Source organism: Carassius gibelio, chromosome A5 (assembly GCF_023724105.1).
Source record: "Carassius gibelio isolate Cgi1373 ecotype wild population from Czech Republic chromosome A5, carGib1.2-hapl.c, whole genome shotgun sequence".
In the NCBI taxonomy this organism is placed as follows: Eukaryota; Metazoa; Chordata; class Actinopteri; order Cypriniformes; family Cyprinidae; genus Carassius; species Carassius gibelio.
This window is the reverse complement of record NC_068375.1, coordinates 37,355,189-37,368,798: the sequence shown is the minus strand read 5'-3', so window position 1 is coordinate 37,368,798 and position 13,610 is coordinate 37,355,189. Positions and strand designations below refer to the sequence as shown.

Below are 13,610 nucleotides of genomic sequence, written 5' to 3'. Positions count from 1 at the left end.
CCACATTATTAGGTGAGGGAGATCATGAGCCACCAGCTGCTGGTGTTTGGAGCCGAGCATCATTTCATAACCTCACAGAAATAGCTGCTGTCTCAGCCTCATGCATCTGCATCCTTGAGGTCTTGTACAGATATGAGTCTTTGTTTTTGTAGCATTTGATTGTTGTGTTCTGTCCGGTCTCTTGCGGAGAAAGACACTGTGCCACTGCGTTCGGTTTCCTTTTCAATTCAGTTTCAATTTCGTGTGCTTTGGTGGCATTATATCACTGTGCATTCAAAGCCGTGAACAATGATAAAAGGTGAAAAGAATTTAAACAAAACAGACAGCACACTCCTGCACTGCACATGATAAGTCGAATGATTTGAAGCAACATTCACAAATAGTACAGTTAAGCGCTTTAAAAGTTAAGGGTTAAGGTTTTGAAATCATGATTTTAGCTGCAGCTAACGTAAAATATGAGCCTTAGTAAGCGGTACTAATAAGCAAAATATTGAAAAATAACAATAATACAAACAGGGAACAAGTATTAAAAATGTCTTCATTAAATTTCCACATCACAGGTTAGTTTGGCGATAGAAAAACAGGGCAAACCAAATCACTCACTGTCTCCTTTTCTGTCCTTTATCTTCATAATTTATGTTGCTTCAAGTAATATTAAAAATTTAATCACTCTCAACTTTCTGCAGCACAATTGTACAGCAAAAAATGAACAAAATAAAAAAAACACATAATAAAGGAATAACATAAAATTCAAGTAAATAATCAAATACAATTATAATGTTGTTATTATTATTATAATTTATAATTAAATATTAGAAAATTAGATGCTGCTTGCAAATGGCCAAATACACTTTGGAATGATAAAAAATTCAATACTAATAAAACATAATAAAAGATAAGGTGGTAACACTTTCTATGAAGCCAGTATTTATAATACATTATAAGGGGATTCTTAAGGTATTATAATGAATTCATAATGATATATATTTATACTTATATATATTTAAGTAGAATAGAATATATATTACTTAGTAGCAACTAACGAATTTACCAAAACAGCCAATAGCATTTCGGAGAGCTAAAATAAAAATAAAAATAAGAACTGAAGGTCATTTTAGCAACAGAAAAACAGGGGCACATCAGATCACTCACTGTCTCCTTTTCTGTCTTTTATCTGCATAATTGATGTTGCTTTCCATCACAGATTCATCCTTTTGTATAATCTCACTCTCGTTCCTCAAGCAGTCCCTATGCTTTCCTTTCTGCTCACTTATTCCTCCCATCTTTCTCTCTCTCTCTCAGTCAGTGTGGACAGAGATTTACAGTGACAGTTTAATGAATCCTGCATTTCTTAATGCTCAGTGTGTCCTAGTGGCAGGAACACTGACCCCCTCATCCCGCCGAGAGTCTTCCACATGCATATCACGCTTCATACACAGTTGGGCTTACTAATGAATCATAACTCATATATGTCACTGTTATTAAAGGGGGGGTGAAATGCTATTTCATGCATACTGAGTTTTTTACACTGTTAAAGAGTTGGATTCCCATGCTAAACATGGACAAAGTTTCAAAAATTAAGTTGTATGATTGAAGGAGTATTTCTGTTCCAAAAATACTACTTCCGGTTTGTCACAAGTTTCGGAAAGTTTTTTTCGAGTATGGCTCTGTGTGACGTTAGATGGAGTGGAATTTCCTTATATGGGTCCTGAGGCACTTCTGCCGGAAGAGCGCGCGCTCCCGTATAGCAGAGCACTGAGAGCACAACAGACTTCACTGATCAGAGCAAGAGCGTCGCGAAATGTCACAAAAGAAGTGTGTTTTTGGTTGCCAGGGCAAGACAACCCTGCACAGATTACCAAAAAAAAAAAACAGCATTAAGACCCAGAGGATGGAGTTTATTTTTACAGAGCATCAACGGAGTTGTGTAAGTGTTTGTGTTTGTTCCCCTGCATTTCGAAGATGCTTGTTTTACAAACATGGCCCAGTTTGACGACAGATTTGCACATCGTTTATTTCTTAAGGATAATGCAGTCCCAACGAAAAAGGGTCACAATCGTGTGTTGGAACCGCAGGCGGTGAGTGAAACTGCTTCAAATATCTCTGTGTTGTTAACTTAGCTGTCGGCGTGTAAGCACATCAAGTAAACAACATGCGATGTTGTCATCAAACTGCACTTTCCACATGTACAGCTTAAAAAAAAAATAAAAAAAATAAAAAAAAAACGACAAAGTGGAACTTAATCATTTTCCAAAACCGCTAAGCAAATATATATACAGTTTCAGTACATACCACATAGAGCCGCTGTTGTTGCTGCTGCTCCTGTTAAATTTCAGCCTCTGGATCATAAATATACGCTGAATCTGACTGTTAGCAATGGTTTGTTTTGGTTGGTTTTGTCCTCAGGTAATGTCACAGCTTCCAAACGCTATCAGCGCAAAAGCCTACTGGCTCTCGTGATTCTTTAGCTCCGCCCACACGTCACGCCTACAGACGCTCGTGTTTTTCCGGAAAAAAATCGGTACAGACTATCTTTCTCTTATGAATATAATAAAACTAAAGACTTTTTGGAGTTATGAAGGATGCAGTACTACTCTATAGGTACTCAAGATTAACAGGATATTGGGTGAAAACCAGCATTTCACCCCCCCTTTAAAGACTTCACAATGAGCCAGTAATGCTCAATAATCGTGCAGCCTCTGAAGCCATAGTTAAATTTCCTTCCTAAGAAAAACATCTCCCCCAAAATATAGTTTTTCCTCACACAGACCAAATAATGCAAAATGCAAAGCTCCACTGATTATATATAGAGTTATATATATATATACATGTGTGTGTGTGTGTGTGTGTGTGTGTGTGTGTGTGTGTGTGTGTGTGTGCTGGAGTCATATTTTATATACAAATATGAATACTAATGAGATCAATGTTGAAAGATTAGTAGATTTGATGTGAAAACACAGCTTCACATCATGTCACACTTGAGTTGATACATATAAATATGACTAAGCCACGTCTAATGATAAATAGCTTACAAGGCACCATTTCCAACATATGATAAAAACTACAACAAAACTGAATCGCTCCCATTACAATCAATGAAGCTGTCTGCAATACTGTGCATTATGGCACAGATACACCACGGTATAAACAGTACAGCAGAATCTCCACCGTCCAGCTCTAATCGATACTATGTCTATGTGGGAAAAGAGCCAACAAGCCGTATGAAGAGCAAAAGTTTGAGTCCTCATTGAGGTTGGCATTGATGCACCCACAAAACAGGAGTGCATTTCACTTTTAATGGATGCAATTCATCACACACATCTAATATTCAGTGTCAAAATGCTCAGTTAATACTGCATTACAGTCACTTTTTCATGGAGAAAGCTTTGAATTGTGTCTGCAAAGGGAGGGCGCACGCTGCAGATAGAATTGTTATGTAAAAGTGTGTCAGATTGGATTGGTGAAGCATGGCTAACTTTATTGGACAAGACTGTGCAAGCAGGGAGACGGGGAGAAAGGTAGACACGGCGAGATATATTTAGAGAGATGCCGAAGTGAAGCCAGACAGGAGAGAAAGAGAAAGGCAGCAGGGGGAAAGGACTAGAAACACCCTACGCCTCGGTAAAAACACCATCCTTAAGAGTTCAGTGAAGTGGCCAATCATGTGCATTAGTAAGACTCTGCTTTTGTTGTTATTGCTTGTATATTTCTGAACTACATCAGGGACCAAAACAGATGAGTGTTGTTCAAAAACTTAGATGAGTTAGAACAGGCTTGGAACTAAACTCTGCACAACGATGTTATACACTTAGGCTACGTCTGCATTCATCTGAATACATTTCAACATGTGTTTTCATTTTAAAACGCTCTCATTCCACACTAGTGTTTTCAAACGTTTCCAAAAGTGTCTCATCCACACTGATACAACAGAAAACATTAAAATAGCTTTCTGCGCATGCATAAAGGTGCAAAAAACTCACTGCAGTTTATACACACGAAACAGGCATGAGACGTTTTCATGCAGTTTTTCTGACAGGATTATTTTATTTACAAAAATAACTCACAAAATCACTGATGCGTCCAGGTCACACACACTCATGACTGTAGCCTATGTCTGATCTAAAACACAACTGCCCTCATGTTTTACCACAAATCGCAGGACTGTGATATGAAGAGTATACAAAGTAACACATCTATAGCAAGAGTGTGAAAGTGCATAGCACATAACGTGCACAATACTCATATAAACATTGATATCTAATGGTATAATATGCATCACATGACTAAACTTGCCTCATCGTTTTCAAAAGCCTCCATTTACACAAACACGAAAAATGTGTTTTCAGATTGATCCACTTTGGAGAGTGTTTTCAAAAAGCTCAGTTTTCATTGATTAAAAAAGCAGTCTCTGTGTAGACGGAAGGCCAAAACGGAGAGAAAAAGATGTGTTTTCAAATGAAAACGTATTAGTGTAGACATGGCCTTACTCATATCCCATTTTAGCACAAGCTTTGGGTCGGGATTTCCTGTTTGTTTGACCAATTTCATACATAAATGTTGGACAACTGCTCCCCGGGCATTGGAGCAAAAAATGTCTGCCCACTGCTCCAGGTGTGTGTGCACTGGATGGGATAAATGCAGAGCACTAATTCAGAGTATGGGTCACCATACTTGGCCACATGTCACTTCACACTATTACGTTTCCATATATTAAATATATCGTCATATGAAGCAAAAACATATGTGACCCTGGACCACAACACCAGTCATACGTGTCAATTTATTAAGCTGAATAAATAAGGTTTCCATTGATGTATGGTTTATTAGGATCGGACAATATTTGGCAGAGACACAACTATTTGAATATCTGGAGTCTACGGCCTGGTTCACACGGGACGATTTTAAAATTGTCGACCGATTTTCCAAACCTGAGAGACCCCACACACGGCGATAAAAAATCACGGGTCTAACAGTTTTGGTCGTACAGTGTGTGGTGTGCAGCCACACGGCAAAATCAACACATCAACACACGAACCGATTTGACTCCCGAGCATTCCCAGGTCAGACGGGAAATCTCGCAAAATCCCTCGAGATCAAACGTGACTTCAGAGTAAACAATCATGGCGGACGAAGAGGATGTAGTGGCCATAGTTTGTGCTTTGTTTTTAACGGAAAAAAAACATAAGAAAAGCAAGAAAAGGCGATGGTGGAGATAATGCGAGCATGGACTATACTTGCTACATCATGATATGGATATGATATGGATGATATGGTTGTTGTTTTATCTCATATAAATGTTGTTACGTACTACACAGATTAATAACCGTTGAAATAAATGTTCATATATTCATTTCCACGGACTTTCTGGTGCGCCATGCCGCCGGCCGTTTTGATTTTGTTTCCCGGTACTTCCTCACCGCCTCATCACCTCGCTTTCTGATTGGCTACACGCCACAGTCCACAGGCTGCGTGATCGTTTGTCCTCGGGGGACACCACACACGAGAAGAAATCGGGCCAAATAAATCCAACATGTTGCCCTTACGAAAGGAAAATAAATAAATAAATATAAATAAATAAATAAATGCCGATAAGTAAATCTGAAAAATAGACGTGTACTTAAAAAAAATGACAAAACAAACAGATTTGTTGTTTTACATACATGGTTACTACATACAGTATTATACCACATAAAACTCATCATATTGATATTATTATATATTGTCTGAAAACAGACCTTTTGTGGGGGGAGGAGACTTTTTTATTTATTTGATAAAAATACAGTAAAAAATATATTGTGAAATATTATTAGAATTTCAAATGTGAATACATTGTAAAATAGAATTTATTCATGTGATCAAAGTTGAATTTTTAGCATCATTACTCCAGTCTTCAGTGTCACATGATCCTTTTTTTATTATTATTATTTTTTCATAAATTACTTTATTTGGCAATTTTGATCAATTCATTGCATCCTTGTTAAATAGTATTCATTATTACCAAAAATAAATACAAATAAAAAATAACAATCTTTCTAAACTCCAAGGTTTTGAACAGTATACATAAAACAAAATAAAAAGAGCACCATTTATTTAATTAACTATGCACTAGAGATCAGAAAAAATAAATAAAAGAAAAAGATATTTATCCCAGGCCCATATCAAACTTAAAACACGATAAACAGTGTTTTTTGCAATGATTTTGCAGACACAAGGCTAAGTCACCTTACATCCACAAAACTTCAGCTAATGAGACATGAGTCAGCAATCTCTCTGATTAATTGAAAAAGCAATCAGTGTTACATTTATAAGCCAGTGCTCAAGACAAACATCTTGGCCATTGTATCGTCTTTCATTGATTGCCCAAGAAAGCAATATCACAGTCAAAACTGCTGATTCAAACGGCGGACACTAGGTCTGAAACAAATCTTGAATTCAGATTTGTTTTGAGAAGAACAAAGGCTCTTCTAAGAGCTGCCAAAGATGATGTACAATGTGCTAAAACTTCTCCAGCCTCTGAGATGGTTCTTATGACAATGAGATCTTATTATCTATATGCTAAATAATTCTGCAGAGAAACCACCTCTGCCAACTTTAACTCTACAGCACAAAGAAACTCTTAGCAACACCTACTCACAATGGAATTTGCATAACAAAGGCAGTGGAAATGGGGAACGCTAGAAAACGGAGAAATAAGAAACAAACGCCCCTCATAGTGAATAGGGAGGTTGTGCTTAGTGCTGAAAGGATGCTGGAAGCACTAATCAAACTTTTTTATGTTTGTTTACCTGATTATTTCGGTTTTCTGTGGCACTAAAAGACACCAGCATGAATCGAATGTGTCCATCACGAATGAGAAAAAAGAGGATTTGGTCACCTGATGTCACATTTCAAAGCATCTCATTACTGAAGTATTTGTGGAAGCTTCTCTTTTCGTTTCATTAAGATCGCTAGTATTGCCGCCGTGAGCAGCAGATGTCATCAGTGTGACCCAGAGATGATGGGAAATATCTTAAAGAAATGCTATGCGACCGGAGGTTTATAAAGTTACAAAATAACATTTAAAATAAATGCTGTTCTTTTGAACTTTAACTCCATTAATTAAAATTCATCACATTTTCAACAAAGAAAAATATGAAACTGTTTTTAACATTGATGATAATAAGAAATGTGTTTTGAGCAGCAAATCAGCATATTATAGCTAACGATTTCTGTAGGATCATGTGACACTGAAGACTGGAAGAAAGATGCTGAAAATTCAGCTGAGCATCACAGGGATAAATAATATTTAAAAATATATTATAATAGAAAACGGTTATTTTAAACATTAATAATATGTATTTTTTATTTAAAGCAACGTAAGAGATGCCTTTCAAATACACATACAACTCTTCACAAAAACATAATGTATGCTGTAAAAGTGTTCAATTCATGTCTAAGTGCACTTCTAGTTATGAATATCCAATATTATAAGTGTTGTGTGTTTATTGTAAACAGTATTTTCTAGTGACGCAATCAACACAAAGCGGCCACCATAATCCTTCTTACAAAATGTAATGGATTTGGAAACAGGTTTTTAACAACTTAAGATGGACATATTTCACTCCATTAAATAGAGACCATCACACACTACATGATTTTCTATGAAATTTGTCAGAAATTTCATAAGTACATAAATAAGTATTTTCGGCAATTAGCATCAACTTGTCCAGACTGTCTTGTCTTTAGTCTCCCTGAAATCTCAAATCTCTGGTTAAAACCTTCGCTTTGTTCGATTTGAATGGAGCCACGAGGAAGAGTATTGTTTCAGAGGTGGAGGAAGTTACTGCAATCTGTTAAAAGATTATAAAGACCACTTTGAAATAACCTGCACAATGAATCATGCACAATAAGACCAGAGACATGTACTGAACGTGTAAGAAAGTAAATAGTAGACTTTAAACTCTATCAAACCTGGAATATTTCCTTTAATAAACACCCCCCATCAGTTTCCCATCTGCAGAAGTAATCAGTGTCAGCCAAGGTCATGATTATGTGCACAGGTTTGGTGGTGGTACCGCACACATATTTTGTGTGTTTATGTGCTTCAAAAATGATAGAGGGAGAAGAAGGAAGCGTGAACCAGCTGAACTAGCACTCATTTAGATATCAGAAAACACCTACACAGCTTAGAAAGTACTTTTTCAGAAGAGAAAACAACTTATTAAAGAGTGTAAAACTGAAAGCGTGCATCCAAGTGAGACTTGGATAGTTTACGGTAGAAGTGTGTCTTTGTGATAATGCTTATTGAAATTGAGCTCGAGTTGAAAAAAAAAAAAAACACATTGAAAGCCACACGTTAAACACCTAAACAGACTAAACATAATAAAAAAATAAATATATATAACAATAATTACATTGGTTACAAGTCGAAAGGATTCTTATTGGCTATCAATGTTTTTAATCGTTTTAATCATCCTCTAGAAAAAATCATTCTGAAAGTGATTCCAACGATATTATTTTCTGTGCCATAATTGTTATAATTGTGGTGTGAACCTCAATGGTTTTCAGAATGATTTCACCTTTGAACAGGTCTTTATTACTGAACTACTTAAAATATAAAACATTTTTTAAAATTTAGCATTTGTTTTTTATTTGTTTACAGACACCAGAGTTTTAGATTACTATAGAATTATATATATATATATGTGTGTGTGTGTGTGTGTGCGTGTGCGTGATTTTAATTAATTAATCAACTTTTTTTTTTCTTATTTTAGTGCATCAAATTATCCTAAATAAAAAGTGAGAAGTGATGCTCTGGAAACTAGCTGAAATAAAACAACTAAGATACTATTGGACTAAGATAGATAGATAATACAGTTTGTACAGTATAAAAAACAACATTTTATTTTGCCAACGTGTTGCAGATGTATGTTTCCTTTAAATGTAAACCAGAACTAAATTCAAACTTGCAAACAACCAGTAAAAATATTGGACAATATATCATCCACCAATCACAAAATTCATCAGACAAATAGCCACATTGTTTTCCCCAAATAAATATACAAGGACAGTCGACGAACTGACATATAGTGAGGATAACTAAGGATCAGTTGTAAGAAAGCTGAGTTTGTGCACCACAACATGATTGATAAAATAATAAATCCCCATGAATTGGCATTACTGTAGCCAAATTCTCTAAATGGCAATATAAAGCAATAACGTTTAGAAGGAAATAAATGAGCTATAAATTCAGCAGTCTTCTCATCCACTGCGGTTCTTCTGTTGTGTATTAATGTGCAATGTCATCGCATGTAATAAAAAGTTACATAATTCATAAATACTGCCTGGTTGAATCAGGATTTGGCCAATAACCGACTGATGTATGATGTTGTCTCGCTAGCTGCTTGTTGTGGGGACCTCAAGGTTTATTCACAGGTTATTCAGAGGAAGCTGCGGTCACATGAAGATGGAGAACTCACTAACTAACTTAACTACCTTAACCAGCCAGGTTATCCAGCTTTACCAGCTCAGTTTACATATTCATTGCAAAACCTATAAGAAAATGGCTTAAATTAGATAATTGGATTTCTCTATATATTTTTAGTGCTCCCCTGGGGAAGTAGATCTAAATAATAGATATTTAAAAAAAAATGCAAATGTTTAAATAATAATAATAAAAAAAAAAAACACATTTGATCTTACTACTGCCTCTCTGAGCATCAGCGATTGCTTGCAGTCCTTTTTGGTAGTTGTGAATGAGTCCCTTAGATGTCTGGAGAGTGGAGACGCAAAACTGAATCTTGACACAATTGAGACACAATGGCTGAGAATTCATATGTGAGAAGCATGCTGGGAAAGCAACAAAATTACAGGATTTGATTTGATGCTTGAGGAGGAAACACAACATTAACAAACAATGGTGTTGTGAGGATTATTTTTGTAAATACAGTTATTGTGTCTTGTGAAATTTGTTATGCCAAATAGGTTTAGAGGAGTACTATTTTTTTATTATATATTTATTTATATATTTATATATATATATATATATATATATATATTTTTTTTTTTTTTTTTTTTTTTTTTTTCTTGTCAGCATCTCAAAGCCTGACAAGCTCAAATCCATTTTTAAGACCATCAAATGCCTTCTAAAACACACACACACACATGCCTCTTAGGCAAATATGACTGAGTGCTTTAACTTAGTAGCAATGGATTACATTTCAGTTGTGTTTTGTGGACAAACATTAAAAAAACTGCCAATCTCCTTGACATGCATGTGCCAACAGAACAGATCTGTCACTCTGCAGGATTGCAGCAGCATTAAAGATTAAGGATGAAAAATCATGCATGAATAATTAAAAATGCACTGGTTGGCTAAATGATCAGGCCTATGTCACAACAACAGTGCTATCAATTAAAAATGAAGTGATGAGAAGCGCTGGTTAACAAACGCCAGATGGACATTTAAAATGCACTTTCACTGTGAATAAGCCTGGAACAAATAAACGCTGCCTCATCAACAAACTGTCACATTTAACTAAATGAAAATTAAAAAATATGAAATAAAATGTTTAATGTATGAAAATAACTTACAATAAAAAAAATCCCCAAATATTAAGCTTTAAAAGCTTCAGCTAAAATATAATTAAATATTTTAGATTTATATGTTGAAAAAAAGTTTTTTTTTGTTTTGCATTAAAAAATATTTAGGTTTTATTTTAAAAAGCTACATTCTGTAAGAAATTAAGGCCTGTAATCTTACTAAATCTATTTTAGATTTATACTTTGCCTTCAAAAAAAAATACTTTTGAATAAGCATCAACAAATGCTCTGTATTCACTGTTCTTACTTTGCAGTAAAAACACATTTAAATGTCCTTAAAATAAAAAGCTTTTACTTTAAAAAAGCTAAATTGCATTAGATATTAAGGCTTTTAGTTACACCATCTCCAAGCGGGGGTTAACTGGACCATGCCCGTCAATCTCATTTGGTTCAATGACTTTACGTATCCTTAAAGCTTTGATTGGTGGGATTAGATGATTAGATTAGATTTGGCAGGTCCTAGTGCACTGGTCCTGCACACTGGGCCGATAATGACCTTCGTCCAGCACGCGCTGAGCCCAGCTGGCTAATTGCTGGGAATCTCGTTTAAAAATGACCATAATCAACTCTAAACTATCAACTCCAGATCCCATTCATACGAGAACCCTAGAGTTAAAATCCACTGTTTTGGCTGAGTCTAAAAGTGTGGAAGCGATGAAACGCAGTGAAAGAGAGAGGAAGAGATAATTGAGGTGGAAGGTTTGAGGAGGATAAGGAAGCTTAAGGGTCTGGTTGGAAGCCAAAAGTGCATCTGGAGCGCTGATGTGATGTGATCTCCATGAGAAAGCAGTTTGACGGCGAGATGCGAATGAACGTGGAGCGGGAGTGACACAGCGGACAGAAGGTGAATGAGTGACACAAACAGCGTCTGACAGCACATGCATTAAACCGGCTTCATGGTTAATGGAGAATCTAGTTTGTGAATCTCATGCTGTTTACAGATTCTCTGCAGCAGTTTTTTTTTTTTTTTTTTTTGGAAGCACACAAGCACAACATGAAGATTAAGTATAAACATGAACGGGCCAAAATATTATCATATTCAGCATGAAATCAGCATTCACCCAATTTACTTTCTTATTGCCTTAATCCTTCCAGGTCTTGTTGTGCACGATATATGTTGTGCATGTTTGTCTATAATATCATGTTTGTTCTTTCTGAATTTAATTTTTCTTTTTGGATGACATCTTAAATATTCGAGTCTTGCCCAACAAGTCTTGCCAGCTGACTCAATTTGGTTATGCCACACCCACTTTAAAGTCAATTCCCAATTGATAAAATCAAGTCGGGTGAAATTTTTGCATGATTTATGGTTTAAAAATGCAATATGAAAATTATATTTTAAACTTTGCTTCTTTTTTTAATCTATTAAATCGCAACATAATAATGACAGACTGACACAATTGATGTGAGTGATTTAAATAGATACAAACACTATAATACATGATTAAAACTGCAGACAACAACTTCTCTAACCCTCATTTTTATATTTTCCTATTCTGACAAAAGCAACTCATCGGTTTCACCGAAAGACTAGATAATGAATGATGCTGAGAGGAACACAATGACTTAGTTATGTAGAAATAAGGTCTTAATGTTTTTGAAAGGAGTCTCTTCTGCTCACAAAGGCTGTGTTTGTTTAATCAGTAAAAAAAAGTAATATTGTGAAATATCATTACCATTTAAAAAAACTATTTTCTATTTGAACATATTGTAAAATTAAATTTATACCTGTGATGCAAAGCTGAATTTTCAGCATCATTCCTTCAGTCTTCAGGGTCACATGATCTTCAAAAATAATTGCTACTCAAGAAACATTTCTGATTATTATAAATGTTGAAAACAGCTGTGCTGCTTCATATTTTTGGGGAAAACTCTAATTCAGGATTCATCGATGAAAGAAGGTTTAAAAGAAAAAAAAGAAAAGCTTTTTGTAGCAATTTAAGTCTTTACTGTCACTTTTGATCCATTTAATGCATCCTTGATAAATTCACGGCACACACACACACACTGACTCACTCTCTCTTTTGAAATTCAGGGTGAAGTGCTTTTTTTACCTGGAAGATTTAGTATAACTGAACACCAGGTTTTCTCAAAGCAGCCCGACTTTCATGTCGTTTCTTGTCTGACCCGAAAAAACAATCTCAAAAACTGTGTGTGCTTCCACAGTTTGTGTCAGCATGAATGCAATGAAGCACTGATTCTGTTTGACTGAGTGTGTGTGAGTGTGTGTGTGTGTGTGTTTGTGTGTCTTTCCATCCGTGCGATCTCATCACTTTGGTAGAGCACAGCTGCTCGGATCCAGACGGATCAGCTCTTCTGCACACGTGGACAATCAAAACATAAACCCCAGCACCTATGAGAAAAAACTATACGATCTGACCAGTCCGTGCATGGAAGCTGTCCTTTACACACGAGCGAAAGTTACTCACCAGAAACTTCCCGTTCGATCCGAGCACGAGTGCATGAGACGTTCAAAACTGTCCTTTTCCGAAGCGCTGGAAACTCGTCTTCAGGAAGCTTCGGTGATGCTCAGGTTTCTCAGTCCCATCCTGCTCATTCAGTAACACCTTCTTTCCTCTTCTCGATGTCTCGGTCGTGATCAGTGCTGCACGGAGCGTCGTGTGCCTCTTTCCAGTGTGTGTGCGGTTCCCATCTCTCCCTCTCTCGACCTGCGCTCGAGAACATCAACTCTGCCAGTGCGCGCGCGTGTGTGTGTGGGAGAGGGAAGCAGCCAATGAGAGATGGGAGTAAAGCACACACGCAGACCTAACGCCAGTGAATAAACAGAAGGGTTTGACACTTCTATATTCATCCCTCTCTCTCTCTCTCCTCGTCTGCATCCACTGTTTCAGTTTAAAGCAATAGCTCATTATTTACACACCCTCATGTTGCTCCAAACCTGGAGTCGGAATAAATTATAAATGTGTATGTGTGTGTGTGTGTGTGTGTGTGTGTATGTGTATATATATATATATGTGTGTGTGTGTGTGTGTGTGTGTGTGTGTGTGTGTGTGTGTGTGTGTAAGCTT

The 13,610-nt window shown here is 36.2% G+C and overlaps 1 protein-coding gene across 5 annotated transcripts in view; it reads right to left on the bottom strand.

Moving 5' to 3' along the window:
- Window positions 1-13,270, bottom strand: part of LOC128014853 (mucin-5AC-like) — a 201,002-nt gene extending 187,732 nt beyond the window's left edge. For 2 of the 5 annotated variants that reach the window (XM_052598534.1, XM_052598535.1), the window contains exon 1: window positions 13,011-13,270. The gene's annotated coding sequence lies outside the window, so the exon portion shown is untranslated. The remainder of the gene's footprint in view (window positions 1-13,010) is intronic. The other 3 variants (XM_052598537.1, XM_052598536.1, XM_052598533.1) reach the window with 2 other exon arrangements.
- Between the last annotated feature and the right edge of the window lie 340 nt (window positions 13,271-13,610).